At 34.8% G+C, this 27,544-nt stretch overlaps 1 protein-coding gene across 3 annotated transcripts in view; it reads right to left on the bottom strand.

Moving 5' to 3' along the window:
• Nucleotides 1–26,914, bottom strand: part of LOC135850029 (uncharacterized) — a 224,180-nt gene extending 197,266 nt beyond the window's left edge. For all 3 annotated transcript variants that reach the window (XM_065370716.1, XM_065370717.1, XM_065370719.1), the window contains exon 1: nucleotides 26,002–26,914. The gene's annotated coding sequence lies outside the window, so the exon portion shown is untranslated. The remainder of the gene's footprint in view (nucleotides 1–26,001) is intronic.
• Between the last annotated feature and the right edge of the window lie 630 nt (nucleotides 26,915–27,544).

Raw genomic sequence — 27,544 nt, 5'->3', positions numbered from 1 at the left:
TATGTGTTTTCATCGAAAATGTGCTTTTCTCGAATTTACTCTTCTTGATATATTTATTACCGAAGTGTAGGCTAATGTTCCCTAGGCTACCCTTTTATAACGTTGCGAACAAATTATTATTTACTCTAAGGGCGCCACATCAGCGCTGCTTTACGATTACCGCGTTGGGCAATTTTTCTAAAATTTTAGATAGCAGCTTTTGAAAACTAAAATACGTATGTAGACTACTGAGTTGGAAAGTCCTGCTCAGCTGTGGTGGTTCGGAAACTTTGCAATATCTGTGTCAGTGTGTCATATCTTGAATGGGAGGCTTTGAGAAGAATCGTTCTGAAATTATCTTGCTTCAGAGTTTCTGAGAACTTCAGAAATTTTACTACAGGAAATCTGATTGTTTTTCAGGTTTCTTTCTGGTAAAATTTCAGTTCTTCAAGAACTCTTGTTTTTTTTTCTGTTGTTGGAATACTTTTGCATAATAATCTTGTAGATTTTTTTTTACATTTTTTTGTACTGGGCGTTCATGAATTTCTTTAACTTGACCAATGCATATTTCACCCATAATTTTATTGAATTTTTCTGAAATTATTTCATCATTTTTTCATTCTTTTTCATTTCAGCGATTTTAATGCTTTATAGAGTAATGTTTTTAAGTCAATTTAAATTATGTTTTGAACAATTTTGACTGTATTTTATAAAAATGTAATTGGTTTTTGGTAATTTTCATTGATTTTAATGTTTTTTCCCGGTGTTCTAAACATTTTTTTAGCGCAATTTTTACCAAATTTGTCCATTGTAAAAAAATACAAATTGAAAAGCGTTGAAAAAAAAAAGGTTGAAAAGTCTATGGTTAAAAAAAAAAACATTTAGAGGAACTAATTCGTTGGAAAAATTCACTTTTTCATATCTCTGAAGTCTAAAGTGAGATGGAGACGAGATGAAATCCACATCTTCGAAAGGTAAATCTTCAAGTATGTTAAAAAAAGCCCAAAACTTCAATTTTTCTTAGCTGGAGTGAGATAGGAAGAGATTGAAAAGTTGGACTTGGAAGTTGGAACTTCCAATAGGACTATTTGAATGTACATGCCAAATTTCAGCCTCCTAGATTGATTGGAGGGAGGGGGGCAGAAGCCTGGAGAAAAACTGAGAATTTCTAAAGAAACCGTTTTTTTGTCACTGGAAATACTGGAACAAGAAGAGGAGATAATGAAAAATTGCAGTCTTGAAAAAAAAAAACGATCTCAGAATGTACATGGAAAATTATTTCAGCCTCTCAGATCAATTTGGTAAGGTTGAAAGTTTTTTTTCAAGTTCAAATTTACGTTTTCCGACTTCATTTGGTGGAGTTTTTGGGAAATTTTAAAGTTTCAAAAATCTGCTGGAGGCTACAGGAATTTCCTAAAAGTCGATGGAGGCCAAATTTCAGCTTTCTAGGTCAATTTGGAAAATGTTTGATTTTTACCCTCTCTTTTGCCCTAATTCGATTTTCACAAATTTACCAAAAATGGAAAAATACACTTTGTATCTGAAAATTGGGTTGGTGATATATGTTTTCAAGCTCTTTCAATTTACCTTTGTCGGGTTCAAAAAATAAAATCTATAATTTCGGCTTATTTTTCAATCAAAATGCACTCCATTTTGTTATTAAGGTCAACTTTTCTTTCTCCAAGTTCACTTTAAAATCTTGCTTAGGATGTCCACTTTAATAAAAAATCATGTCTCAGAGGATCGGCGGGGGGGGGGGGATACCCTGTATGTCATATGCCGGATTATGAACCAAATTCAAGTTTTCCAAACCAAATTTTTCTTTTTCAGGGAAAACAAACCATTAAAATTTCAAAAATTTGTTCAATATAAAAAAATGAAATTTTTTGCCTGAAATTTAGTTTGATGGTACTTATATTTTTGAATGCTCTTTCAATTGGTGAATTTTTTTCATTCGTGGTCTAGAAAATTTAAGTCACGTTGAAATACCTCATAACATTGACAGCACTAGGCTACAATTCAAATCTTTTTTTTGTTTGGGTTGGAAATTTAGGTACTTAATCGATAGTTTGGACCCTTAAACAAAAAACAGAGTGAGTTTTTAAAATTTGATTTGATTTGTGGCCAGGAGAGATTAGTCAAAGTTGAGAAAATGGCGATTTTTGCTCTACCATACTTCAAAAATCATATTGACATCGGTATTGTTTTATGAGAAAAACGAAGGTAATTTTCAACAGTCGGCAAAAATCAAGAGAAAGTCTAAGAAATTACAGTGAGAGAGCTGGGAAAATTTCATCACATTCCTGGAGCACGACACATGCAAGTTACAGCCAAAGGTGTATAAGATCACCCTATTGACAAGAAATACGCGTTTTAGTCTCACTTTTCAGCTATTACACCTTACAACATTTAGAATTAACGTAGAGGGCTCGTTCGCTATCCCACTGTACAGGATTTCTTTGTCAAACATAAAGTGGCATAAAGGTTATGTTGACGCGTTTCACTACCCCACTTCAGCTACTGATATCACCGCAGTTGCCTGTGATGCACATCCAAAGACCTGTTCTAGGTTTTTGTGGGCATCACAGGCAACTGCGGTGATATCAGTAGCTGAAGTGGGGTAATGAAACGCATCAACATAACCTTTATGCCACATTTATGTTTGACGACTTTTGGCATCACATCAAGCCTTCTATGTTAATTCTAAATGTTCTAAGTATTACACCCACATTTTTTCAAATCCACTAGCTTTTTTCAAATTCACTGTTACTCTGTTCTACCTGAAACCAGTTTTGTTGAAGTAGACTATGTTTTTTCATCGCATCCCCACTGCGCAGAGATGGCGCGATTCCGATTTTTTTAAGGAGTCGTGAGAATCGCATGAATCCGATTCCGGAATCGGATTCCATTTTCGATTCACCTGACAGATGAATCGAAAAATGTGAAATCTGACTCTTTTCAAGCAGGAATCGCAAATGTAATATGATTCGCGATTCCGGTAATTTGATTCTCGCGACTCCGATATTTCGATTCTCTCGACTCCGATATTACAATTCTCGCGACTCCTCATTAGTCATTACGATTCTCACGACTCCTCATCATTACGATTCTCTAGACTCTCACAATGAACGAAATCACCCAAATTCAATTGAAAAGCACAAATACAAAAAAGTGTAATTTTCATAAATATTCTTTTATCTAATTTTTGCCGGTTGGCGCTGAAAAGTGGTTGTGAAAGTGAATCTGAATGATGAATTTAGAATTTATCATTGTTTTACTAATAACATGGTGAGTTGAAAATTTTACATAAGGTGCACCGGGGGAAGTCAGAACGTTTTTTCACAATTTCAACTTTGATCAGCTGTTACTCTCGTACTAATGAACCAATATGGCTGAAATTTGGTATGTAGGTTCCCATAAGGGTTCTTAACCTATGGTGAAAATTTCAGCGCGATTGTCGCAGTAGCTTTCGCACAATCGAATAAAATGTAACTTGTTCTGACTTACCCCACTTTGGGGTAAGTCAGAAAATCTACAAATTAATTGGTATTATTAGGATTCGACCCTGATCGATGCGCAATATGTCGAATAACATGTTTTCGAGGTCGTAGAATCCAAATCTGGAGTTATTTTTTTTGTAGGAGTGGGGGGTGAGGCATGGGGAGGGGGCAATTCTAAATTTTTCGTACATTATTGTGTAATATGTCGATTGATATGTTTTCAAGGTCGTAGAATCTGAATCTGCAGTTATTTTTTTTGTAGGAGTAGGGAGTGAGGCGTGGGGAGAGGGAAAATTTTGAATTTTTCCTACATTATTGTGTAATATGTCGAATAATATGTTTTCGAAATCGTAGAATCCGAATTTGGAGTAATTTTTTTTGTAGGAGTGGGGGGTGAGGCGTGGGGAAAGGGAAAATTTCAAATTTCTCCTACATTATCGTGTTATATGTCGAATAATATATTTTCTAGGTCGTAGAACTCGAATCTGGAGATATTTTTTTTTTGTAGGGGTGGGAGGTGAGTCAAGGGGAGAGAGAGTAAATTACAAATTTTGCCTATATTAATGTGTAATATGTCGATTGATATGTTTTTGAGGTCGTACAATTCGAATCTGGGGTTATTTTTTCGCAGGGGTATGAGGCGAGGCAAGAGGAGAGGAGAAATTTCAAATTTTGCCTATAATATTGTGTAACATGTTGGTTGATATGTGTTCAAGGTCGCAGAATTCGAATCTTGAGCTAGTTTTTAGGGTCGAGTGCTATTCAAGTATCACCGTTTGGGGAGAGGGCCCCACCCATGCGAACCTACGACTCACCTTCCACCTTCACCATAAAAAATGACTCTGGATTCGAATTCTACGACCTCGAAAATATATTATTCGACATATAACACGATAAGGATAATGTAGGAGAAATTTGAAATTTTCCCTTTCCCCACGCCTCACCCTCCACTCCTACAAAAAAAATTACTCCAAATTCGGATTCTACGATTTCGAAAACATATTATTCGACATATTACACAATAATGTACGAAAAATTTAGAATTGCCCCCTCCCCACGCCTCACCCCCCACTCCTACAAAAAAATAACACCGGCGAGCCTTTATATTTATTTACTAATGTTTGTTAGAATGTTCATTTCATCTTCAATGCTTCATTTTTATGAAATTTAAGGAGTTGTGATGGGAATCTGGCTGGAGTCGTGAGAGGAATCTGGTTGGAGTTGTGAGAGGATCCTAAGATGAGTCGTGAGTGGAATCTGAATCGGAGTCGCGAAAGGAATCGGAATCGAAAATTACGATTCGGATTCGGATTCCTATATCTGGCGAATCTGATAAGCGGAATCGGGACTCAAAATTTTGTGGAATCACACCATTTGGAATCCGATTCTCAAGCTCCTGGAATCGCGCCAACTCTGCCACTGCGTTTATTCCGTCTCACACTACAGGGGGTCTTTCATAAAAGCAATTACGCACGGCGTTTACACGATTACACCGGGTATAAACGCACCAAAAAACATGGTCTAAGTTTTACACGTTTAACCGCGTTTTTTTTGTCAGTAGGGCATAAGGAGAATTGACACTAATTTTCACAAAAGAGCGGGTTTGCCAAAAATAAAATTCAATGATGCAAAGGAATATTTTGAAGAACTCTGGAGTGATGAAAATGCACAAGATACAAAGACAGAAGATGAAATCGGAGAAACAGAAGACGGAATATCATTTAAAGAGCTACAAGAAGCTTTGAAAACAGCAAAAAATGCAAAAGCTCCAGGAGAAGATGGCATATCAACAGAATTGTACAAATGAGTCAGTCATTTCGAAAACCCCATAAATCACCATTTAGGGTTTTTTTATGTTTTTCACTGATTCTGATAGTGCGTTGCACGCTCTATCTGATAAAGTTGGAAGGTAGCTCAAAAGTGCATATTTCAGCGTTTGTCATTTCAAAAACCCCGTAACTGCAGGAGTTACGGGGGTTTTGAAAACATTTTTTTATAAGCCAAACAAAGAACATTAATTTTATAAACGTCAATGCAATTCAATTTTTGAATTTATGCTGTAAAATGGATAAAAGTTTTGTTGCTTCTTTATCGCATTAATTTAATTAAATTGTAGATTGCAAGGTATAACCTCAATAAATGAATGAAAATCCGTCTTCAATCATTTTAGGTATTGGAGTTATGTGATTTTGTAGGATTTTGCGTCACTTTACAGAGTTGAAAAAAAAGTCATTTCGAAAACCCCATAATTCCACATGTTTCACAATAGAATTGCTCGCAGCCTACAAAACTTCAAGTTCTGGTAAAGGTACAGAAATATTTGTAATCATAAGACCAATAGATTACTGCACAAGTTTACTGTTATACCATGAAAATAAAACGCCCAAACAGTTTTTTTCATTCCCTGAAAAATTTTAAAAAGTTCAGAATGGGGTTTTCGAAATGACTCACTCAAATATGCAAGTGGTGAATTTAAAAGAAGACTGCTGGAATTCCTAAATATGATGTACCAAGAAGAAAAAGTACCTGAAGAATTCAAAACAGCGATTGTAATTCCACTGTTCATGAAAGGCGATATGTCAAAGCTGAAAAACTACCGAGGAATAAGTCTACTCAACACCTGCTACAAGATATATGCGAAAATACTGGCGAAATGACTGGCAGAGCATGCAGAAGAAAAGATGTCAGAAAGTCAAAACTGATTTAGAAAAGGAAGATCATGCACTGACGCAAGTTTTACAGTAAAACTACTGATGGAAAAAAGGATTGAATACAACCTAGAAATACACATGTGCTTTATAGACCTGGAAAAAGCATATGATAGGGTCAATAGAAAAAAAATGTAAAATGATCCGTTTACGTATACACATCAAATCATATAATTCGAGGCTCCAGCCCCCTGGGGGAAGATGAAATCACATACATATATATTGTGCTGTAAAATCATCGAAGGTCGATTACTGCACACATTCTTGCAAAGAAATTAAAATTATCATACCGATTCTCAGCGTACCTACCTAATTTTTCTCATTTTCAAATATTTAGTTAGGTTCAACGAACAAAAACTTTTGGAAGACCACGAATTTCCTTGCAGTAAGAATAAGGTAAGATCTAGAAAGCTTTCTTTCTTTTCTTTCTCATTTTTTTTTTTTTTTTTTTTTTGCAAAAAGTAACAATCTACCCACATTTTTTTTTCTGTGGCCATGCGAAGTTATTACTCGAAACTTTGCACGATGACACAATAATATTCTGAATAATGATTCGATTTCCCCAAAATGTTTCTTGCTGATTGAGAATATGATTTTCACGTAATGTAAAGGCACTGACTAGTGGTGACTACAATCTGATGTTCATAAGTTTTGGCGCTATGCTCTCATTCTTAGAATCGTATTCTATCTAAAAAGGATATGACGTCAGTTATGACCAAGTCCAAATATCCGATTGCCGATTGGCAATGCTTAAGCTTCGAGTATTTTTCAAATGCTCGCTCCCTTTCATATACAATTTTACGACACCGAACAACTCAATTATTTGTTTTTCATTCAAAATCTAAGAGACCTTGGGCCATCATTTTGATACAGCCATTCGTTCAAAAGCAATGCATAATAAGCCTACTCAAGTTTCTATTACTCGAACAAGAATTGAAATCTTTTATAGGAAAGATCAATGGTGCAAAAAACATGCTATAGTACAGTACACCTATGTATTACCTACCTACGTAAGACCAAAATCTGCTTAGTCTATGTCGTCGTTGGTTTTACTTGCCGCAATTTAGTTTCGTCTGGCGATTACTCATTTAGCCAATGATCTGGGACCAAGTATGTAATGAGTGGATAGAACCCGTGCGGGCAATTTTCGCTCGCACATGTCTTGTACGTCTACGAACATCTCTCTCTCTACCACGTTAGAACGTCGGTATACTCGGTACCGTGTACGATAAAACGGTGTCAGAATTACTTTCTCGAGAAATAATTAGATTTACGCGAGAGAAACGCTCGTAGACAGAATAAAACACGAGCTTCGCGTCGACGTAGTATACCATAAGCGCTCGTATAAGGTGTAGGTAGGTTACTCGATCTACCTTTGCCTACAAAGAATACGCTATATACTCGTCTCATGGTCGGGTAAAATGATTAGCATCCGTTTATGGAATCATTTGTACGAAAATTATTATCACAAAAAGAGTCGTTTGTTCGTTGGCTGTAAAGATAATTACTTTTTCGAGCTTATTTTACCAAAATTGTATCGTCTCTAAAATCAACCATAGTCTTATATGTATAGTGCACGGTGACGAAAGAAAATTATAATTTCGCTAATGTTACCTCTGCTCACCCTTCTCGACGCGGTGTCGGTGTTCAGTTCACACTTCACATTCGACGGGTGCTAGAGCATGGCGACGATACCATTTTCGCAGCAATCTCATTAGCGACGTCATATCAGATTTTCCGTACACTAGAGTATTATTTGGCCAGAGTGAGGGGAACTGCAGCTCGAAGGGAGTTTCACCTAAAGCAAATTCTTTTGCTAGATGCTCCCTCTACCCTCTTCATCTCAGTTTCGCGAATATTCCTCGTCGTAATTCTCGCGGCGGCGTGTCTAACGCTGGCATGGCGTTATTAAACCCTTTTTTTTCCTCTCTCGAGTTGGTATCCCCTTCTTTGGCGAGCTTTTCACTCGTTTCACAATTTTTTTCCCACTTCCGTCCACTTAAGATAATCACTTTTACTAGGTTTCACCTTTCGTTAATGTTAAAGTAGTATATGAGCGACCGACGACGCCGGTGTACTGTGTGTGTATTGTAGGTACCTACTACTCGGGGTATTATACCACCCCGAGTAAAGGTAGTTATCGCTGCCGCGTGTTTGTGGTGCTACTTTTTTTTTTTTTTTTTTACTCGATGCGCATTTACTGGCCTTTTTAACATCATCTTTTGCAGATTAATTAGCTGGTTTTTCCACTCGGTCCCATAAATTGCGGCGTTTTATGGCCTAGCTCGGTAGACACGTCTGCATGAACATGGTACACGTTCTCTCTCTCACTCTGTCTCTCTCTTTCTCTCAGTCAGCATCCTGCATCAGCATCACTACGCCATGCCAAGGTGCGAAAATGATCATTCGCAAAGGCATCAAGCCATATACAGCCATGAGCCAAGCCCTTGCGAACGAATTATTATTCACCGGGGAGTACTCGACGATGCTATAAATTCGCCTTTAAAAAATTACCCTCGTTTATATTGACATTTAAATAAAACGTTTACAATAGCAGCCTTTGACAAATGAAATAAATAATGTGAAAACCGCCGTAAAAACCGACCTTTCTCAAATGCGGGCACTCAAGCAAAAGTAAAATTCTCACATTTATCATAAAGTCGAATGAACAGTGGCGCAGCGTAACTTATATTATCTTGTTATGCTATTCGACGACCGCGTGTGTAGATGTGCACACTTTTATCTCTCTACTCATACTCATACCATGCACATGAAAAAGCAAAGAACTTGGAAGAAAAACCACGTCGTCGTCGTCGCCGCCGTTGTTGTTGTGGCAGCGTGAAGTTGTGTATTTATAGCCTCTATGACTCAATTTCGCCATCTTTGAAATTTTCCTCAAATTTTTAACGTGAAAAGTTTTTAATTTTTTTACTGCGAAAAACTTTTATCGACGCGAACCCAGCGAAAATTCCGAGTCGGATAAAACGTTTGAAAATTTCAATGAAATATGTAAGAAAAACCATAAAATTATTCACGCTTGAGGCAGATGTGCAAACGAATGGTTGAAACCTTTTTTTTTTTTTTTTTTCATGAAAATTTAGAAGTAGAACGCAAAATACTGGCATGGCATACGAACTTTTTTTGAACCAAATAGTAATAGAACAAGTTTACAGGTTTTAATGGGAATAATTTCAGAGAAGATCGATTCCTTTTCAATTTGGAAGGAACAGGAATTCACTTAACAACTATAGATATAAAATTTATTCATTTTAAATAGCTGTTCAATTGACTTTAAAGAGGTGGAAACGGAGATTTGGTATATTTCATCGACGATTTTTAATTCTAGATTACTCAAAGTTTTGAAACTGGTATTCCTTCTTCCCTTATGTTCCAGAGCCTGAAGAAAAAGTAGGTGGACTGGTGGACATTTCAAAATTTTCAAATCCTGAGTTGACAATCTCAGTAGACAAAACTGCATAAAAGAGAGCGGGGGGGGCAATGGTTCAAAAATATTCAAAAATGAAAACAGACTATGGAACATTGTTTTTTGTTATTTTTAAAAAAAACATCCATTTTTCTTCCAATATGAATTTTTTTTTGAATCATTCTTTTTATGAATTTTGAACCTTCAATTTTCAAGAAGAGCAATGTTTATCTTTGAAAATTATATCAGTTTTAATAGAGATAAGTACGTGATACTGGCAAAGTTGATAAAAAGGTGCATTATTTTCACACACTTCTAGAGAGCAATTTTTTTTCTAAAAAAAGTCCAAGTTCCTACTTAATTTTTAAGATTGAATCTTACCGCCATTTATAGTAAAAGCATGTCGAAAAATGATATCTTAAAAAGAAAATATTCTCATTTGCAAGTTCCATTTTTGAACACAAGGTTTCAAATAACCCCCGTAAGCGCAAAAATCTCAAAATCGATTTTTCGATGAACGTGTAATTATTCTAAACTGACAAAGAAGCTAATTTTGAAAAATTGCCAAAACTTATCAAGAAAATCAAATTGAAACCAATTCGAATAATTTGTGACTGAATTTTAATTTTAATTTTTCAAGAACGGCAAAATTCAAAAAAATCATGTGAAGTCTTTGGAAAACACAGTTCCACCAACTGATTCAAAAGGTCAAAAGCAGAAAGTTAACTAAATCTGAGCTCACTGTCTCAATCACGCGAAAGTTCAACATTTTTCAGTACTTAATCAAATTTTACTTTTAAAAAAAAATGATAAAAAATTTGATAATCAGTCATTTATAAAAAATTACCATAATTCACCAAAAATTGCCACCAACTTTCCCTGAATTATCAATCACTTACATACCAAAAGTTCTACTGATAATTTACCAAAAATAACTGACAATTCCCCGAAAGTCTATGGGTAGTAATAGTTAGACTAGAAATTGCTCGTTAGTCGTTATTTACCAAAAATTACCTGTCATTCCCTAAACAATATTAGTAGTTTACCAAAATTCATCAGTAACACTAACACGTTGAAAAGTACATATAGGTATACCAGAACTCATCAAAAGTTGCCAGTAATTTTCCAGAAATTATCAGTAATTTTCCAGAAATTACCAGTAATTTTTCAGAAATTACCAGTAATTTACCAGAAATTACCAGTAACTTACCAGAAATTACCAGTAATTTACCAAAAATTACCAGTAACGTACCAAAAATTACCAGTAGTTTACCAGAAATTACCAGTAACCCATACAACAATGCCATCCACATCGGTCATTTTTGGATGCCACATGCCAATGTGAATTTTGACCCTGTGTCGAGCTAATTGTCGATGTAATTGTCGACTGATGTTGATCTGCATTTGTGTCAACAATTGGCTTGACACAGTGTCAAAATTCACATTGATATGGGGCATCCAAAAGTGACAGATGTGGATGGATCGACATTCACATCAAAATTTATGTCGACCTCCTGCTTTGTAAAGTTATAAAATTTGAGTTAAAAAATTTTTAATTTTTTTCCCAAAAATTATTTCCTCTGATGTGGCTATTACTCATGCTGAAAACAGCATCCATGCAAAGTCCACTCCCGAAGAAGTACAGATGGAAAGTCTGTATAATCAAAAACTTGAACAGAAATTCCTTATATCAAAAATGGTGCAATACTTTATCTAAGAGTACTAAACTAATCCATTTTCATGTTGACATGTCAATGTTAATGTTGATGTGAAATTCGACATCAACAAATACATCCACACCAAACTGTGGAAAAGTGAATAATTTCATCAATTACCTAACCTAAAAAATTTGTTTTCCTAAAACAGAAATTTTAATTCTGAAAAATTGATCAACATAGTTGTAGATGTAAATGTCAAGCATCAAATTTTACATCTACATGTCGAGATGGTGGTGTCGAGGTATCAGAAATAATGAGAAAATTTCAAAAATTTTCAGTTACCTGGCTTTTGTACGGACAGAAGATTCCTACTAAACAATTAACTGATCACTTTTCCATCATTATGTTGGAAAAAAACGTAGTTGATGTAAATGTCGACGTCGACAATTGAGTACCTAAGAGTCAAACCCAGAATTCTCCAAATTTTTGAAAAATGAGGTTATGATCGTTTTGGGTACAGTTAGTCGGTATGCATCGATTGCCATTCTCCGTTTTTACCAATCTGACATAATGACGCAGTCAGCGAGTTCCAAAGTACCGGGTCCGAGTCCAATTCCGAAAAAAGTCCAAAATTTTCAAAAATGAGATTATGGTTGTTTTGGGTATAGTTAGTAGGCACGCATCAATTGCCATTCTACATTTTACCCCATTCGATGCCATGATGGTGAGGGGGTCCAAAGTCTTGGGTTCGAGTCAAACTTTGAAAAAAATACTTCAAAAAAATTTTTTTTTTATTCCAGTCGACTGTAAACAACCTTGAGATACTTTCAACAGACTTGTATCTAGAATTATCCCTCATTTTTTCATGTATTTTTGACATTTTTTTTGATTTTTTTACAGACTTGGAGTCAAAACCAGAATTCTCCAAAATGGTATCGTGAATTACTGCTATGGAAAGACTTCAAAAAAATTTTTTTTTCGTCAATTCGATTGTTACCCAAAGCACTATTTATAGACGAGATTAGAAACCTGCTACTACTGATACCAACCTTCTAGCAGTTTTTGGTGTTTTTCTCAAAATGACGAAAAGTGGAGAATTCTGGGTTTGACTCTAAGGTACTCAATTGTTGTGTGGGAATTTACCAAAAATTACCAGTAATTTACCAGAAATTACCAGTAATTTACCAGAAATTACCAGTAATTTACCAGAAATTACCAGTAATTTACCAGAAATTACCAGTAATTTACCAGAAATTACCAGTAATTTACCAGAAATTACCAGTAATTTACCAAAAATTATCAGTAATTTACCAACTTTGTAATTTGTCAGCTCTTTTCTATAGTCTGGTTGAAATATCTGCGTTTTATACTTATTATTTTATTTCGTTTTATTTTGTTTTTTGCTTGTTGTCTTTGATTGTCTATTGTTTACCAGCCCCCGCTCGCCTTTGGCATAGGGGTGTCGTTAATTTGTATACCTATACTTGCTGTGTAATGCTATATCTTCAATAAAATTATTATTATTATTATATTATCAGTAGTTTGCCAGAAATTACCACCAATTAACCAGAAATTACCGGTGAATTACCAGAAAATTACCAACAATTTACCAGAAATTACCAACAATTAACTAGAAATTACCACTATTAACCAGAAATTACCAGTAATTTACCAAAAATTATCAGTAATTTACCGAAAAATATCAGTAGTTTACCAAAAAATATCAGTAGTTTACCAGAAATTACCACCAATTAACCAGAAATTACCGGTGAATTACCAGAAATTACCAACAATTAACCAGAAATTACCACTATTAACCAGAAATTACCTCTAATTGACCAGAAATTCAATTAACTAGAAATTACCACTAATTAACCAGAAAATTACCCACAATTTACCAGAAAATTACCAACAATTTACCAAAAAATTACCAATATTTTCAGAGAAATTATCCAGTAATTTACCGAGAATTACAAGTAATTTATCAAGTGTTTCCGGTTATCAACAAAAAGTTACCCTAATTTGCGAAAAAAATACCAGTAATTTACCGAAATTTACCGGTATTTTACTACAATTTAAATTTATTAGTAATTTAGTTCCAGAAACTTCCAGTAAGTAGGTAATTCTATCACAAATTAATTGTAATCTTCTGATAAACAAATTCAAGCACCAGAAGTTACCAGTAATTGACAAAAATTTCCAGCAATTTCTTATTTAAAATTTCTTGTGATTTAATTACCAATTATCAATATCTCAAGAAATGCTACCAGTTTTTTTGCTAGAACTACCGCATTGTATGATTTTTTTAATTCTCTAATGAGTAATAAGGTTTTACCTCGGCCTTTTTTTTCTTCCACTTTGTAGTTAAATTGCCTATCTTGCCCGAAAAATAATATGTATCAAAAGACACCTCATGACATGACCTTAATCACACACTTACACACCAACTTATAAATCACAGATTTTTTTTTCTAATTCTACGCTGAATAAAATTCCCAGAAATATTTCGATTCATAAAAGAAACGTCTCTGCAAGGTCTCCCTCTTACAACCGCCATTATCCTAATTCATATTTCTCCCGCGAACTAAATAGGTATTGGCACGATGAGAAGAAACACGAATGATGCTAAGAAGAAAAAAAAGGTGTTCTTTCTGCCTTAATTACACAAAACCGCAAGTAGCGGCTGCGTTAATTATCGATAATCTTTTCCCTCCATTTTGTACGAGTATTTCGCGTGCTGCGGTAAATCGATCCGGGCATAAATCACGCGATAAAATGTACCGAACGAAGTACTATGCACTCCGAGTCGAACACGGTTTTCGCCTAATGATGAAACGTTGTTTTATAAAATCCAACCAGATGTTTTCTACTATTCGTAACATGTGTTTCGTTTGATTTATTTGAAAGGAATCCAATTCATAAAAAGAAATTTTGGCTCGTTTCCTGATAATGATCAATTTTTACCGATGAGATTTTACGCTCGCAAGAAAAGCACACAAGTGATCGGATTTTTCATCTAATTGTAAATATTTTTCGTCATCGGTGTCTCCCTCATCCTCTATCGCGAGTTTCGTTTCGTGTTTATTTTACGTATAATCATTACTATTTTTGGGATGTTTTTTAGGCCGAAATTTACCACCTTGATGAGTGTGAGCTGTACCTTTCTCGAGTGTATTCTACTTCTCCCTATCGTGGTCGTATTTCCGTCGTGAAGAAATTTCCTCGCAGTGTCGTCTTGTTTCATTATATACCATACGACGGAAACGATCATCGATGCGACCTACTAGAATACGAGACAACTGAAGAATTTCACTTTCTTTTTCGTTTTTTTTCTCTTTCTCTCTCGTCCCCTTAAACTCGGTAAACGGTGACCGGGCCGGGGTAACGTTTTGTATATAGGTACTATAAAGGAGCAGCAGGAAATGAATTCAGCAGACTTTTATTGCGCGAGTAAGTAGGTAGTATATACGAGCGAAAGAAAAGGTAAAGAGAGATGAAATTTAATTATATAAGAAAACGAGCTCCGGTAAAGTGGAAAAGTATTAAAACTTTTGACAAATATACGTTTTACAAATGTTTCGACTAAAAAGAGATGAGAGAAAAGAGTATCTAATGGCGGTAGAAAGATGCGTTCATCGTGTTTTTACAACACGGCGCGCCGTATACTACCAGTATAGCTAGGTATAATACCATAAGCCATATTTCTTTAACGCCTATTACAATTTTTCGAATGAGCATGGAACCTGCAGCTGGGTATACGAGTAACGTTGTTGTCGAGCAAGAAGGAAAAAAATACCTTGGAAAAAGAACGAATGAGGCAAAAAAAAAAAAGGAAAAAAACGTTACTGTATACATTTTCCACCAGCAGCATCATCATCATCGGGATGGCGGAGCAGAGAGAACGTCGTCGTCGTTGTCGGAAAATCGCAATAAACGATCGTTTGTTAAACTAAATGCCAGAGCTGCAAATATTTTCGCGTGTATCGTACTGTCGTTTCCGTCATCCATGTGCACGTGTATGTGAACGGTATCGGTATCGGTATGGTATAAAAATCTCCCTCATCGTAGTGGGACGAAGAATTAGAGGAAAAATCGTAAAGAAGAAATAGCGTCGTGGCGAGCTGCGGTGGTTTTATGGCCGAATTTTCGTCATAATATACGTGTTTTATGAGCAATGGATACTGGACAGCGGTTCCGAGAAGTTGAAAATGTCGAAGAAATGAAATTCACGTGGTTATATTGATTCTGTATTGGTATGGTAGGAAATATGAAAATGAAACTGGAACTGAAAAGCGAAAAAAGATGGAAGTGAATCTGGGAAATAGCAACTGAAAACTGGAAAGCCAGGTTGAAAATGAGGAAACTTTGAACATGGATTCGAAACATTTTATCAGCACTCAGGTGTAAGAAGTAGTTTTTTTGTGCCAATCTTTTTCGGACCTATTCTAACGCTATGTGCGTTATCTTGACGCGTTTGGCGTCTCCTACACCTTGTAGGGTGGCGCCAGTAGAGCTATCAGCGAGTCGCCGTCCTTAACGGGAGCGTGAGAATCGCGATGTACGTAATATGCTGATACACATATGTTGGAAGCATATACGCACGCTTCTACCTTTTGAAATTCCTTCCGAGTCTTGTACTAGCTTTTAGTACAAAATGCCGAATATGTTTGAGTGACAGTTTTATGGGCATAATTTGTCATGGTGCACTTAGGTGCATCCTGCGGATGCATTGCAATGCGTATATTTCAAAGGGGTATCTTAGCGACCATGGGTGTCGGAGGCAAGGGTTTTCCCACTTATTGAATAAAACCATTCCAGCAAAGAGTTGGGCTGAGCACAGAGATCTCAGTTGTTATAAGACTTTGTTGAAGTAAAGTGTCTGTACTGGCTGCTGCTATCTTACCCTGGTTGCCAAGAGATACCTGCCCTGTTAACGTTGTATTGAAGATTACGAATACGGCATCAAAGTATTACGCTAATACGCAAGTTATCTTACTGAGTACTACAATACATGAATACTTGCTTAGAATGTGTTTTGCTTTAATTGTTTGGATGGTATTTTGATACATTGAGTAGACAGTGTACCTGGATGATTTTTGTCTAGATGCAATTGCTGGGCAATGCACCTTGATAATATTATTTGGATACATTGTTTAGACAATACACCGGGATAATTTTAATTATGCAGTGATATTGGTTAGTACAGTGGTCGTCAAGTAATACGCGCATTATACGTCTTGTCAGTGAGTCAGGACTCTGCGGGGGACTCATAGAGGTACCACTACACAGTATGTGTGATGAGCCATACAGGCGACGATGTGGCCTCTCGGATAAATCTGTGGTGCCTAGGTCGTTGCTGAACAGCGCTGCTAGTTGGCCAAGGTCATTCTGTGATAACCACACAAAATTCCAAATTATGTTGAAATTTCATGACTTTTTGATGTTTTTAGGAGTCGATTTCAGTGCTTTTTTGGTTGTTTAGTTGGGTACATTTAGTCTTTTAATACGTTTTGTTTTTATGAAAAAATTTCATCATCTTTATTGCCAATTTTCACTCATTACAAAATACTCTTCATTTTGTGTTTTTATGCGATTTTAACATGTTTAAAGCATGTCTTTTTCATCCACTTTTTGTTAAATGTTGTCAAATTTCCATGATTTTCTCCAACTTTTGAAGGTTAATCAATTCTATTATCCGAACTCAATGCTTTTTTTCACTACAATAAGCGATAAAATTTACATGTGAGAAGATGCAAGCGTTCCGTCCCAACCCATTTCGATTCCATTATCCGAATTATTCTATTAACCGCGACTACATTAAGCGGGGACTACTGTATTTCGAAAATTAGAACTGCGACAGAAACAAAAACAAGGGAACTGAAAACTGCTTGAAAAACTAAGTAATCAGTATGATTTCAGTTTTCCACCCCAGTTCATCGAAAAGTCAAGTTTTTTTTTTAGGTCAATTTGAATACCTAAATCTCATAATATTGAAATGAGAGCGTTTGAAAGACGTTCATAAGCAATTGAAAAGCATCTAAAATAATTACATCAGCATGCAGTTATTTAAGCTCTGTATTCAATATTTTTATTCAAATTGAAACAAAAGGGGAGTGAAGGTGAGGGGAGAGGAAGGGCTAAATGGACTAATAGACAAGACCCGAAAGAGCAGCTCATGATAAACGTAGGTGTCTAGGAGATCCAAAAGTCTGCATTTGAAGTGATGTGTAATTTATGGGAAGGGAAGATGGATGGATATCCAGCAGAGTGAATTTGCCTTTCATTTTTGAGTTCATTTGAACTATTCTGAAGTTAACTGAGATGAACACCACTTGGATAACTACCTTAAGATAGAAATTTCAGGGAAAAAGAAAGAGGAGAGTGGATAGGCTCATGATTCAGGACACATTTCGCGAGACTCCAGAAATTCTACACAAATTGGGAATAAAGAATCATTCAATCTGATTGTAGGTACCTACAATGAAAATTCTCGTGAAAGCAATGAAAACTGCAAAGTAAGAGCGAAGGAAGAGAAGCACATACATGTTGGCATTTTTTTTTTGTTTTTTTTTTGGCTCATCGAATTCAATTTTTCTTGAGCTTTTGAATGGTGAAAACAGATTGGAAAAATGTTTTGAACTGACGAAGGAACGATTTTTTAAAAATTCGAACTTTTTCGTGTCATAAAATTAAAAAGCTGAGAAAAACGTAATCAAAAGTTTTGAATTTGATAAACTAAACCAAATTGTTTTTGCAGAAATTCATTTTGAAATGCCTTCTACCTCCTAAAGTTGACACCCTGAATCAATTGCCACCTCTTTTGACCCTTTTCACAATCGTTAGTAAAAATTGAATTTTTTTCAAGGAATTTCAAATTTTTTAAAAAAGAGTTAGTTGTACCAAATCAGGATTTTGAAAATTTAATCGTATCATAATTTTGATTATCTGAAGGCAAGTGAAACGAAACTTTGAAGTGATGAAATGAAAACATCATTTGTTTGCATGTTAAAAATCGCAAGTTATATTTAAAAAAATTCCGAAATTTCCTATTTTCGCAGCCCAGTTTACCTTCCAAGTGCGTTTAAATCCAGTCAACTGATGTTTTTTCAGCAATTTTCTGCAAAATGAGAAATTAAATTTTTTTTGAAATTGAGGAAAATCAATTCGTCTTTTATTTGGTATTTCAAGTTTTCGATTCCCAAATACATCGATGATAGGATTAAATTTTCAGCTGCGGGAATCGATTAGTCTACAATGATTTCTGGGGAAATTTAAAATAGCTGGGGAAAAATTTTGATCTCAGATTTTTTTAGTTTTGTAAAATAATCAAAAAAAAAAAAAATTAAATAAGAAAATAGTTTCAGAAAAGTGCGTAGGTACCCATTTGATAAGATCTCCCCGAATCATGAAATTTCCTGATGATGAACCCAATATCATTTTTCATATATTTTGCATATTTTAGCATATTATTCGGGGAAAATCTGCATATTTCCGGATATTTGAGCATTCTCTGATGTTTTTTTTGCATAATATCAAGGAAAATTTTGCAAAAAAAAAAAATAGTAATAAATGTATTTTTTAATCATTGGGTTCCTGAGTTCATTTTGTTTTGAATTAACAGTTTTCATGTTTTTCATCTTGAAAAATCATTTTCAGGAATACGTCACTCAAACTGAAATTTTTGCATTTTTATTTTTTGGCAAAATTTTTATTTTATCAGATAAGTATTTCCCAACATTATTTTGCTATTTTTTCAACAATTCTAAAAAATATCCTTTTACCATATTTCTATCTATTCCCAAATCTACGAAAGTAGGTATACGGTATACTTTATTAAGCACGTTTATACCCATTCGTTCGTCCCCTTCAACCTTTAGGGGGAGGGATGGGGTACAAAATTATTCAGATTTAACATTCCAGCTTTCCAGCCGCAGGATTTACAGCCTTTGAGAAATCACTAAAGCTTTCAAAATAATTTATGAATTGAATTTTTACCCTAATTTTTGTAAAAAAAAAAAAAATGTAAAACTTAATTGAGAAGCTTGAACTTGCCAGTGGTTTTTTGGGGGGAAGGAGAAGGAGGGGGTATTTATTTTTTGAGGGTGAATCATGATGAAACAGTATGCTCGTTTTAGTCACTTGGAAAATTGAATAAGCACCCATTTTTTCTGGTAAAGATCACTTTAATCTCAAGTTAAAATCTTACAATAACTTGTAGGTAAATATTTTTTTTAAATTTTGACAAATTGACGAAGGAAATTCGACTAAAAATGAAAAAAAATACCCGTAACTACCTACGTACGAGTATATAGGTACATAAAGTAAAAATAAATACGAATTATGCGAATATATCGACGGCTACGACGAGTTTCATCGAATGGAATGTGTTAGTAACGAGCTACATACATATAAGTGAGAGAGGCTAAGGCGAATATACTACCTACAAATGGGGGAGAAAAAAAGGATATACTATAAAGAAAAAAAGTAAAAAAAAAGTATACCAAAATCCTTCTTTTATAAGAAGGTGTATATCTTGGCTCATAAATTTACTTTCAAACGTTAAGAGTCCACCGTACTAATAATTTATTTTCTTCTTTTTTTTTTCACTCTGACTGCTCCTCTCGGCCGCACTTTTTCAGCGCCGTCTGTACTATATACCGTCTTCCCTTGCGAATCCTTCTTTTAAATTAGAGATATTTTCGATGACGTAGGTATTTGCCGAGAATCTAATACTATTTCTTTGTTTGATACTGTATACTGGTCACGTATGTGAAAAGATAATCTAAATTACTTTTCTTCGAAAATATCCGCTGCCCTGCTTCCGGTTCGTTGCTGTATGCTGTATACCTATCTCCAACTTGCCCTCTATATGTACTATCTATTTTCAAGATTGAGAGAAGTAGATTTCGAAAAATGGCTAGATTATACCTCGCAAACGTTAGTAATCCTTAATAAAGTACGATATTAAAAAATAGAAATTTTTATTAAAAACCCATACTATACGTATACCTACATAGATACCGCGTAGGTATAGGTAATATTGGTACCAAAAGCTTATATACTGGTATAGATACTCTATGATATGCTGTGGTTGTGGTACCCTATACCTATAACGCCACACAGATATACCTAGATAAATTACGATAGGTTTAGATATACTGAGCTTCAGCTATGTGTGTGTCTGTGTCTGTGTCTGTGTATCTGTATACTCTATGTACCTATCTACATTCTTCCCTCTGTAATACCATAGTGTAAGTTATACATCCCTACTTGATCGATATTTCGCTGCCGCCGTCTCGGTATATAAATGTATTTCCGAGGTGGTATTTTTTTCTTCTCCTTCTCTATATTTTCAAGAGAGGTGAATTTTTGACGGAATATGTGCTATTTTTCATCCGTTCAAGGTATGTATTCAATTCGAAGACAGGTAATTTTACAGCGTTATATTTTGCATGTATTGAATTTCTTCGTGCTATGCTATGCCATGCCATGCCATGCCATGCCATACCACGTAGAATACTTTTACCTTCTTCTCGAGAGTCTCGACGCTTATGCTGTGCTGTAGGTATCTTCTATCTATACGTTGGTTTCGAAGTGGAGAATTTCAAGAATTTGTTATTTCGTTACGTATTCCTTCCTTCCTTTTTCCTTCCTTCGATTAGTATTAAACATATCATACTCGTAATACGAGCCGGGCTAGGCAGGTATATTATAGCGAAAGGATTGATTGAAAAAGTGAATCAGGCGCCCATTTTGTTTGATATGTATTTATGTAGCCATGATACTGAATTTGAATTACTTGGTTTACTATTGGTTCGCTGCCTAATGAACTGGTTGGGTTTTCGAACCAACAACGTTGCTTGGGACCGGTTTCAAGAGAATGGGTGGGCCTATCGAGAATTAGTATTCTCACTCGTAATATTGTGTCTTCTTATGATGAGGCCTGCCACGTTCAGTTTTGAGAGCATAATAAATTTCAAAAATGAAAGAAATACGTAAATTACAAAAAAAAAATGGTCCAAGTTTCATTACTTCTTGCATAATACCTATTGCATCTACAAAAGTTGTTCCTCATTTATTTCCACTGATGTTAGGAACCCCTCAGCCAGAGCGATTTTCACAAAATCCATTCAAATTTGGTAGGATTTTGGAGGCGTTTGATTTAAGGGATTCAAGGGAGAGTGACCTTGACCTAAAATTAGTCTTTGTTTAAATTGTTGGGAGACGTAGGAGGAAGAGGAGGGGAAAATGGCCCAAAAAAGTCGAGATAAGAAGCCATCGAAAGAAAATCAAAAGTTATTGCAACATGGGAATCAAGTTTTTTTGACCTTTAAAACCCTCAATTGACTCAGGTAGCTGAAATTTGGCATATTGTACGTACATTCAAATGGTGTGTTAAAAAAAAGGTAACTTTTATTTTCCAAAAGTGATCTGGATGAACGTTTTGAGGTGTTTCAACTTTTCAAGCCTTCGAATTTTGATGAAGTCTAGCAAACAATTATGGCCAAATGTTTGCCAAGTACAGAAGTTCTCAAAATATTTAATTTTTCGTGTAACATATGATCACATATTAATTTATTGATCATCTCCTTAAGATGATAAAATTATAATTAAAAAATTGATTTACATAGGTACTGAAAATTTTTAAATTTCCAAAATTCTGAGCTCAAACCGAAGGAGAGGAGGGAGGGGGGAGAGGGTCAAACGTTGACTAAAAAATTTGAATTTTTCCTGCGTTTTATTGAGCTTATTCGGCTAGGATTTTTTGCTAGGTTGTATTAAAATTTGAAAAAAGTTTAAAAATAACCCACTCAAATGTGCATTTTGAGGATTCAAAGTTTTCAGTCCCTCGCCACTCATCTCCAATTTTCAAATGTTGGATTTGTGCATCTTTTTCAGCAGTTTCTGGTTACAGGATTGGATAAGAGTAGAGGGGATTTTTCGCCTGTGCTTCTGAGCTTTAGGGACCTGGACTCACAGAATTACAGATGTGTGTGTGTGTGTGTGTTTTAAATTACGAGCATAACAAATCAATTAACAGATACTTTTTGAAGAGCTTGAGATCGGAAGGTTCCAATAAACGGAAAAAGACTTATAATTCTTCAAAGATTTTCGGGGCTGTGAGCTCTTGAGGTTCAGAATCTCAGTTGTATAAGACCAGGAACGCAATAATTTTGCTTACTCTTAGGTCTTAGCACTCATTTTTAAATTAGTGAGACAGAAAATATATTTGAGTTATTCGATTTGCTAAATTAAAGCGCTTATGTTGAAGAGTTTAAACTCCTGGGACCTTTTGAAATCTTGATTCATTTTTTTTTAAATTCCATCCTTACTTTGCCCGGAGATTTAATTGGTAGATAATCAATTTTGAAAAACCAAGAGAAAATTTTTTAATTTTTTTTTGAAAAAAAAAATGTCTGCCCTTATCTATTTTTGATTCAAATACCTACTTTAATTTTTCGAATTTTTTTTTTTTTTTTAATTCCATTCTCCTCATCCTCATAGCTCAAACCGTCACTTAGGCTAATTCACAGTTACCATGCAGTGGACCTCTGTAAAAGAATTTTCAAGAGCTCCAAAAACATCGTTTCACTACATTTGCTTAAAACTGCATCTGTGAAAAAACTTTCAAGTATAATCTTTGTTACAATTTTCCAAAACATGAGCTCATTTTTTACTTTTTTTTTTCAATTTAATCTGCTTATTACCTATCACAAAATGTAAAAAGGTACTTCCCCTACCAAATGTAAAAACAAATGTTAAAGATTAAAGTTTGCTCCAATAAAAAACATGTTATATTACTTCATTCTACACTCACTTGTACAATTTCCTCAACCGATCTCTATCGTCACATCGCCACATCAAACATAAATATTGATCATGGAGTACTCATTCTTAATAAAAAAGACTTTTAATATAGTAAACATAATTTTCTACTCTTTTCTTTTATGGGAAGGGATCGATATAAGGAAAATATACTCGCGGGATGAGAATGAAGATATTGAAGAGGATTCAATTTAAATTATGAAGCCGTGCAATACAATCTGTTTTCTTATTCGTTCTCTTACATTGCTTTTCACTATCTTTCTGACAAATTTCATGTTCATAGAATCGACTCTGGATGGGTGGAAGGGTTGGTATGAGTGGTGTAACTATTTTTAAATTACAGTTTCATTTTATCAATAGGTAGGTACTTGGGGCTACAAATTTCAAGTGTAGATAGGCAGATATTAATTATTTCAAGAAGTTTTTCATTTATTGAATGAAAAAAATAATCAAAAAATTCTGACGAAGTAAATATATTAAAAATTTGAATACCTACCTTATGAGAATTTTTTTCGCAAAACAATATTTCAACGTGATCCAGTTTCTTTTTAAAAGTCATTGTTTTTTTTTTTGAGGGGGGAGTTGTTTATTTGCCTCATTTTCCCATCGTAGGTATACTTATAATTTAATATGTAATTATTTTTCTATAATTAAGATTCATATGACTTATTCTATGATGTGGAAAAAGCGACATTCATGTTACTAATTACTTTCATTATCTTTTTTGGCTTTCTTTTTTCAGATTTTGATTTGAAAATGAAGAAATTGACGAATGTGAAGACTCCTGTAGTTTGAAAATGTTGATGGGTAAGTGATAAAAAATCAGAAAATGTTTACGCGATGAACTATAACTTCGGACCTTCTGGATTGCTGCACTGAAATTTTCACGACAGAGTGTCCCAAAAACTTCCAAAGCCAAATATTAAGTTGCTGCTGTTGACTTTTCAATGTTTTAAGATGTTTTGAATTGTTCGAGTCTCTGATTAGGACAAATATTTCATGTATAAAAATAAGTCTTCAGCTGATATCTCGTCGTTGACCAATTATTGTATCAAAAATTTGATGCAAAATTAAAAATGGACAATTTCATTTTTTAAAATTTCCTTTATACATTTTTTTCCTAAATTGGCCATTTTTCACACAAAATTGCAAAAATGTATCAAAATTGGGTACAAAAATAAGTTTCAAGCTGCTATCCCGTCAACCATTGATTATATCAAAAAATTTAACGAGGCAGTAAATGTTGAAAATTTTATATCACAACATTTGCTTCTCGTGAATATTTCCCTAAAATGTTTATTTTTCACATAACACGACGAAAACTCATGAAAGTCGTCAATGGCGATTTCATTCCGAGTGTGGAATTTGAAATTTAAAATTGAGGAGTGAGGAGTGGAAATTAATCTTCATGATCTACGAGAAGGACCTTTGTAATCATTTTTTTGGAGGGAGAGGGGGTGAATTATTCGCAGTTTTTGTCTATAGAATTCTCATTTTGATGATTTTCAACTGAACTTTTTCAAACTATGCTGGAATTTTAGACAATATCAGAGGCCATGGAAATTTTTCAAAACGTTCTATGTATAATGAAGCACCTCGTAAGGTTCCTTTGTAAGGAGGCTAGACAAAAATTTTATTTTGTACCAGAATTGCAGGAGCTTTAAAAAAATTGTGAACGAAAAATTTGCCAAAAAAAAAAAATGAAAAAAATCAGATTTGCTTTGTGATAAAAATGTTTATTTTGTTGTTTTCTAAAAAATTACTACGTTCGAGGTACCAGTAAATTTTTTATGGTGGAAAAAAATCCACTAGAGTGTCCATAAATCGTTAAAATTGATGAATTTATTTATAAATGGGAGTCTTATGATGTGCAGATCAGTGAATTCTGTGTTGGTAGTTTCAAAAGATCAGAAAATGTCCATATAACATGAGCTATGATCTTCAATAGACTCAAGCATAATTTTTCGACATCTCTCTCATTATAAAAATAGGTACCCTCGAATGAGACAAACAACCCATCGATTGCACCAACAATCTAATCGACAAAATTCGCCAATTTCGACTCGTCCTATAATATTTTTCGTCTAAATAACTCTCATAAGAGTATACCATACCAACATTTGCACAGAAACGAGCAAATTACCGCGTACTATTTCTTCTCGGAGAAAAACACCAATTTCTGACAAGATATATGAAGATCAATTGTGAGAAATTGTAATTTGGGGATTATCGTCTCGTAAAGTTTCGCTATAATGGTCTCGCAATAAATGGATAATTCATCAAGAAAAAGTTGCGTTGTAGCGAAAGTTCGCGAAACTTTGTTAGATAGGCTTTATGCGTTTTGTTTTAAGGTAGTGGAAATGTTCTTGTCACTTAGTGCCAGTCTTCGCATCTCGTATATATACACACACACTCACACACGCACAGCACAGACGTGGGTTCAAAAAGGATACAGGGGTGAGTTGCAGGAGGAGGAGGAGGGGGGTAGCCAGCAGGGTATTTAACCGTTTCGTCAAATTCATACGCCAAATATAGGTATATAACCCTTCCTACCTGGCGCTGCAACTGTTGAATTCAAAATTGATCGCTTTATCGTCGACGTGTGTAGTACATAGATATAGGTATACCAAGCAGTGTACAAGTTGCACATACGAGTTTAACATATTTCATATGCTGGTTAATGTGCGGTTTCAGCAGGTGAACAGGGGAGCTACAAATACATGGTCAAGCCGCGAGAACTAATTGACGTGTAAATTAAAGCATCGCAAATGCCGTTCGTCGTAATGGAAACGTATAATATAAACTACGATTATTCAACCAGTCGTGAGCTATACCTACTACACGAAATGATTAAAAATTTACTAATTTTTTCCATCTCTCTCTCGCTTCGAATTTATTATACCTACCTTGATTTTTGGTACTGAATTTTCCACGGTCGCAGCCAGTTCGTCAGTTGAGCATACTATTTTGGGAAGAATTTTTCTAGCTTTTTTGTTTACCACCACCAGTCGATAGTCGGCCAACAGGTGAACTGATTTAATTCACCTATTCGCGTAACAACAATAACAACGTCGAGTTCATCGTAACGAGATATTATCTATCATTCGATTCGGTTACTGTTAACGGAAGGGTAAAATCCACTCGAAATATACGACCGAGCCTCGCGTCAGCTTATAGATTAAAAACGAGATATAAGCTATAAACCATAAACAACAACAACAACGACGACGACGACGACCACGAAGAAATAATAAAATACCAGTACGAAAAATACGAGTATGTACTTCTTACGTAGTTGTATTATATAACGTAAAAACACACGTCGACGAAACTACTACGAGTATATTTATATAAGACAAAAAAGAAAAACGAGAAAAAAAATTCGTCTTTTAAACGAATACGTACAATAATATTACAGAAAAAAGAAACCAAGGAAGAAGAAAATGAAGGGGAAAAAACACGAAACACAATCGAAACACGATTAACAAAACAAAAAATAATAATACGAGATTTTTTATCACGTCACAACGCGACTAAAATTATGGAAATTTTCATGGCCGTTGAACGCGCTAACGCTTTGAAAAGGTGAAAATTTCGGCAAATTACTTGGTAACAGAGATAATACGAGTAATCGATACACAACCAAAACAACGAGAATAATTTTATCGAAAGATTCAGTTCGTAAAATTTTTTTTACTTTTTTTTCAGCGTGTATATTTATATGTAATAAAAAAAAAAGTTGACGCCACGAAATTACAACAGCCGAAATTCTTCGCACGTGTTAACACTTCTCATAAAGCTTCGTACACTAAAGATTACAGACTCAGCGTCACGACGCAGCCTCCAAAAATTTCTCTCCGTAGTGTTTCGCAGTGTTGCACGGTGGCGATTTTTACATTGTGTAGCGTCGTCGTTTCGAAGGGATTTTCGTGCACGTACAGGGTGACGAGAAAGGTTGAGCTGAACGGTTTCTATGTTATTTTGACAGCTTTTTGATTTTCAGCACATTCGTAGAATCGCGAAAAGTTGTAGAAAAAACTGTGAATCGAAAGAGGTAACCGATAACGATTTTTTAAATTGAGAAGTAAAACAGTAAATTAAGATATCCGGCTCTAAAAAATACCAAACATGGATCAACTTTTTTTTTTAGATCTTATTTAAATATTTATTTTTTCTTCATCAACTGTGCTAAAATCTTCAATATAGAACACAAGTCTGGAAGATGATTCACCCCTCTCCCCCTCTAGATGGCTCTCAATTAATTAAAAGAGGACTGAAATTCATTGGACGAGTATAGGTAGGTACTAATTAAAAATTAGGACACGTTTTCCAATTGATTGATATGATGAAGGAAATGAGTGTAGGGAGGGAGGGGGGAGTAAATCTCGCACTTCTGCTCTTTATTAATGTATTTTGGATGTAACAAAGATGGATAACACAATGAACAAA

This window comes from Planococcus citri, chromosome 1 (assembly GCF_950023065.1).
Source record: "Planococcus citri chromosome 1, ihPlaCitr1.1, whole genome shotgun sequence".
Lineage (NCBI taxonomy): Eukaryota > Metazoa > Arthropoda > Insecta > Hemiptera > Pseudococcidae > Planococcus > Planococcus citri.
The sequence above is the reverse complement of the archived record's forward strand: the minus strand, read 5'-3'. Positions and strand labels throughout refer to the sequence as shown.